We start from the raw sequence: 5898 nt of genomic DNA on the forward strand, positions 1-5898 counted from the left end.
CGGGGTCCGGGGAGAATCCCGCCCCGGAAGCTGCGTCACCAGAGGTACCATATGTTTCCCCCCCGACAAGCTTGGCCACGCCCCCAACGTCGGCAACGTCAGCTTCGGGGACGGGGTTCCCCCCGAGCCCCGATTCCGGCGGGGCGGGAATCGGGGGCTCCGAAGCGGGGGGTTACCCGCCCCCCGGGCACATTTGGCAAGCCTATAATGCCCCTATATAAATCAAGGGTGCATCCTCATTTGGAATACTGTGTGCAATTCTGGTCACCACACCTTAAAAAGGATATTATAGCTTTGGAAAAAGTGCAGAAAAGGGCAACTTGAATGATAAAAGGGTTGGAACACTTTCCCTATGAGGAAAGGTTAAGGTGCTTAGGGCTCTTTAGCTTGGAGAAATGACGACTGAGGGGTGACATGATTGAGGTTTATAAGATTATGCATGGGAAAGAGCAGGTAGAGAAAGAGGTACTTTTCTCCCTTTCTCACAATATAAGAACTCGTGGGCACTCCATGAAATTGCTGAGCCATCAGGTCAGAACGGATAAAAGGAAGTACTTCTTCACCCAAAGAGTGATTAACACTTGGAATTCACTGCCACAGGAGGTGGTGGCTGCTACAAGCATAGACGGCTTCAAGAGGGAATTAGATAAGCATATGGAGCAGAGGTCCATCAGTGGCTATTAGCCACAAGGTATAGATAGGGACTCTGGGGCAAGTGATGATCTGTCTTCTTGGTGCTTGGGGGGGGGGGTCAACAGTGGGAGGGGTTCTAATGTCCTGGCCCCACTGGTGGACCTCCTGATGGCACTGGTATTTCTGGCCACTGTGTGATACAGAGTGTTGGACTGGATGGGCCTTTGGCCTGATCCAACATTGGCATCTCTTATGTTCTTATGTAGCATTCGAGGAGGCAAGTTTCCCATTGAACTGCTTCCAGATTCTGTATCCCCAAAAGGCTTTATTTTCATGGAAATGTATGTGGTCGTCCAAACCTTGTGATCCCCCCCCCCCAGTCCCAGAGACGGGACCCCCGGCAGCATTTCGCCCCAATGTGAAACGGGTTTCCCTCCCTGTGTCTGTCTGGCTTGCATCTAGCGGGGCCAGAAGTGAAGGTGGTTGTTGCTACAGTGGTGGCGTGGCGGGGGGGGGGGGGGGGGGAAGCAAAATTGATGCCGGCGGTCGGCATTTAGTGGACTTAGGCTGCTTAGCAGCTCCAGTGAACAGGCAATTTGCAAAGCGTCTGGCCTTCGCTGTGTTAAGCGCCACGCTTGGATTGGCCCAATTGCTTGCTTAATGCCTGGAACCCTCCCCGGCCCGTGTTGGAAAGGCAGAGAGATGAGGTGGAAGCAGCAAAAGGCTTTATCAGGCTGGGCTCCAGAAATGGTTCTTTGACAGCCATCCTTTGCTTGGTTCAGTCAGGGGACCGGGCAATCATACAATCATAGAACGTTAGACTTGGAAGGGACCTTGCAGGTCATCTAGTCCAACCCCCTGCACTCTGGAGCCAATCAGCGACATGGGGCCTGATGCTCCAGGGGTGCCAGCCGCCGGGTCGGGCTCGGGGATCTTCCTAAATTCCAACTGAGATCAGTTCCCCGAGAGAAAATGGCAGCTTTGAAAAGTGGACTCTGTGGCCTAATTTATTTATTTATTATTTATTTTATTACATTTATACCCCACCCTCCCCGCGAACGGGCTCAGGGTGGCTCCCTGAGGTCCCTTCCCAAACCCCACCCCTTCCCAGGCTCCACCCACAAGTCTCCAGGAATTTCCCACCCCAGAGGTGGCAACCCTATCTGGTACATGACCACTGGTCATGGTTGGCAGGAGCTGGAACTAGAGAGGGGAGCTCACTCCGTCATGCGGCAACTCGAATACATTCACACAAATTCAATATGGTCCACACAGGACTCCTTAGAGAAATTCCAGCTTCCAAAAGCTTCAAATACAATTCAGCCCATTAGAATACAGCCAAGCTCTTTTCCAAACTTCAAATACAATTCAACACATTAGAATATAGCCAGTGGTCATTTCCTGCAGGAGCGCACAGGAGCGGAGCTCCGGCAGTAAGGAGCCCAGGGGGCGGACACATGCAACAAGCCCCGCCCCCTGCCCCCAGCAGCCCTCAGTCAGAGCAGGAAGCAGCCAGGTAAGTTGCAGAGCTCCCCCTGGCCTCCCGGTCCAAAACAGTCCAGTGGCATCTTTAAGACCAAGTTTTATTCAGGTACAAGCTCTCCCTCCTCTGCGAGGACAGATCTGCACGTCCCCCCCCCCAACAGCTAGCAATCCAAAACAGTCCAGTGGAGCCTGAGTGGTGGGTGTTGCCTTCTGACACACTTCCGGTGATGTCAGGGGGTGTGGCATATGCAAATAAGTTATGCTAATGCGCTCCTGCACCTCTTTTTCTACAAAATGACCTCTGAATACAGCCAACTCTTTTCCTATACAGCCAAAGTCTTCTCTAGAGTGGTCAGTGGCGATGGATGCCTAGGTTCTCTTCGTCCCAGCTTTCCTTTCTTCAAGCCACTTTCCAGAAGGACTAAAAGAGGAAACTTCAAGCAAGTACCCATTAAAAAGAAATTACATACAGATAAACTCCAGTAAATTAGCTCACCCTGCCAAGTTCACAAAACCTCCTTGGCAGGGTGAGTTAATTTAAATTTAATTTACGGCCTCAGTGTTGTGTTTTTGTACTAAAACTTGCTCTCACTGTGTTGCCATTATATTTATACCACCTGGGGGTCGGCAACTCTACCCAGCAGGGCCCAGTCCTGGTGCCAGTTGGCCATTAGTAAAGGTAAAGGTTCCCTTGCTCAAAAGCCAGTCGAATCCGACTCTAGGGTTGCGGTGCTCATCTCCGTTTCAAAGCCGAGGAGCCAGCGCTGTCCGAAGACATCTCCATGGTCATGTGGCTGGCATGAGTAGACGCCAAGGTGCACGGAACGCTGTTCCCTTCCCACCGAAGGTACCTATTTATCTACTTGCAATGTCTTGCTTTTGAACGGCTTGGTTGGCAGGAGCTGGGGCCAGAGACGGGCGCTCACTCCGACATGCGGCACTCGGGTCTCAAACTGCCGAACTACAGACCTTCCAGCCTGCAGTTCAGCGTCTTAACCACTTGAGCCACCGCAGTTGGCCATTATCTAATCCAAAACTATCTGGGAGGGTCGGGGTTTGCTTTCTGTGCCCGAAAGGCCCAGATTTGGTGGTTGGTTGGCATGGAACGGGAAGCTGCCGTGTGGGCCCTCCAGCCCTCCAGAGGGGCACCGACTTTGCCCGTGGCCCATCCCCCGTGGGAAAGGAGGGGACAGTTCCCTTCCTTCTGGCTCCGGCAGCCATCCTCAGATTTCCCCCGACAACTTTGGCCTTTCTGGAGTGTGATTTCGTGGAAGTCTGAGAAACATGAATAGATCCAATGACGACTCCTGGCCGGACACCAGGAAAGGAACTCGGAAAAAGTGAGTCGCGCTGGGTGGCGCCGCCCCCCTCTGCTGCCCTCGTCTGCTCTGGCAGGCCACTCGCGTCCTTCTCCGCTCCCGGGTTTCTTTGCACAACGTTTCCATCGCATTCTGGCTCAAGGCGGCATTTGTTGTTGTTGTTCAGCCGCACAGTCGAGTCCGACTCTTTGCAACCCCATGGACCAGATCCTGGCAGGCCCTCCTGTCTTTTGCCGTCCTCTGAAGTTTGCTCAACTTCATGTTCGTTGCATCGATGACACTGTCTACCCATCTCATCCTTTGCCGCCCCCGTCGTCTTTGACCTTCAATCTTTCCCAGCATCAGGGTCTTCTCCTCCAGGGAGTGCTCCCTTCTCATTGGGTGGCCAAAGTATTTGAGCTTCAGTTTCATTATCTGGCCTTCCAGGGAACAGTCAGGGCTGATTTCTTTTAGGACTGACTGATTTGATCTCCTTGCAGTCCAAGGGACTCTCAAGACTAGAGACTTCTCCAGCACCATAGTTCAAAAGAATCTATTCTTCGGCGCTCGGCCTTCCTGATAGTCCAACTCTCGCAGCCATACATGACTACTGGGAATACCATTGCTTTGACCATTTTTGACAAGGCGGCATACAAGCATTAAAATACAATAAAACAGTAAATACAATAAAATACACATAGGCAACCTACATAACATCATAAAAATATTACAAAGTCCTTGGCCTCTCTGCCCTGTTTGTTTGACCTCCAGAGAAACTGGGTGGCCACCGTGTGAGACGGGATGCTGGACTAGAGGGACCACTGGTCTGATCCAGCAAGACTCTCCTTACATTCTTATACCCAGAACAGGAGCCTCTTCTTCTCCTGGTCAGCCTCTCACTTGCTCAATTCATTTCTCTTTTTAAAAGGGGGGGAACATTGCAAACTGGCTTGAAGAGGGCAAGGTCATCCTTGCTCCAACCTCCTTCCAGAGCATAAGCTCCTTTGGGGCCTCTCCCGCCACGCTCAGCCTGAGCTCGCATCCGGCAGCCCAGAGGGGCATGGGATCGGCCTTCACCACTCCCAGCCCTCTGACAGCAAGCCAGGCTGGACTATTCATTCTCTCTCTCTCTCTCTCTCTCTCTCTCTCTCTCTCTCACACACCCCTAACTGGCAGCTGAGGCCAACCTCAGAAGTCTGGCTCTGCACAGTCCCACAGAGGCAAACAGAAAACGGGGTCTTTTCTGGGGTGGCCCACCAACTGCGGCAGTCCCTCCCACCTGGGAGTTTGGCAGCGCCTGAGTTTGGGAGCATGGGCCCCTCTCTCCTCGTTCTCTGCACCATGTTGAGAAATGGCCGCCTGTCTTGTCCTTGGGCTTGAATTAAGTCCGGGAAGGTACCGGCTGGATCTTAGGAGAAACTTTTTGACCGTCAGAGTCGTGCCACAGTGGAATGGGCTGCCTGGGGAGGTGGTGGGCTCCCCCTCCCTGGCAGTCTTCAAGCCACGGCTGGACAAACCCTTGTCAGGGATGCTCGAGGCTGATCCTGCATTGAACAGGGGGTGGGACTGGATGGCCTCTGTGGGGCCCTTCCGACTCTGTGATTCTGGGGTTCTTCAGCAGATCACCGCAATGCCCACCCTCCTTGCCCTGTGGAGCACAGCAGGAAGTCGCTGCCCGCCTCCTCATCCCTGCCTCACCCCACAGCAGAATCCGGAGGGCCGGGCCCTTCCCTAACCTGCAGTGGAGGGAGAGGAGGAGGAGAGTGTGTGCTTCCCCCCCCCCGGCTGTGGGGACAACTCCTGGGGCAGGCCGTGATGCTGCAGGTGAGTGGCCAGGTGTGGGGCCCACGCCCGAGAACAGATGCTGGACCCCAGAGGACATCCCGACAGCCTTCCGGTTTGTTTTGCGGACAGTCGTTTCCTACGCCTCACATCGGCCCTGGGAACAGAAGCGGCACATCTGCAGATTTCCTCCGGAGGGCGGCCCGGTCTCCACTTGGACGGCAGGGAGGGAGGCAGGCAGGCAGCCGGGATCCTCCACCAGGACTCCTCAAGGACGTGCTAAGCAGCTGATGCTATTAAAAGCAGGAAGAGCGACTCCGGCTCAGCCAGGAGGCACGCCGTGGAATCCTGCCTGCCTGGCCAGACCAGGCCTGCCTGGTGCCAGATGGACCCAGAACTCCAGACACCCTCATCAGCAGTTGCATTCTCTCTCTCTCTCTCTCCTCTGAAAACCAGGGCAGTGGGGGATGCGGGAGAGGTGTGGCTCAGTGGCAGAGCCTCTGCTTGGCATGCAGAAGGTCCCAGGTTCAATCCTCTGCAGCTCCAGCTAAAAAGACCAGGCAGGAGGTGATGTGAGAGACTTACATAAGAATTTAAGAGGAGCCAATGTTGGATCAGGCCAAAGGCCCATCCAGTCCAACACTCTGTGTCACACAGTGGCCAGAAATACCAGTGCCATCAGGAGGTCCACTAGTGGGGC

Source organism: Gekko japonicus, unplaced genomic scaffold (genome assembly GCF_001447785.1).
Source record: "Gekko japonicus isolate JY-2015 unplaced genomic scaffold, Gekko_japonicus_V1.1 scaffold1732, whole genome shotgun sequence".
Classification (NCBI taxonomy): Eukaryota; Metazoa; Chordata; class Lepidosauria; order Squamata; family Gekkonidae; genus Gekko; species Gekko japonicus.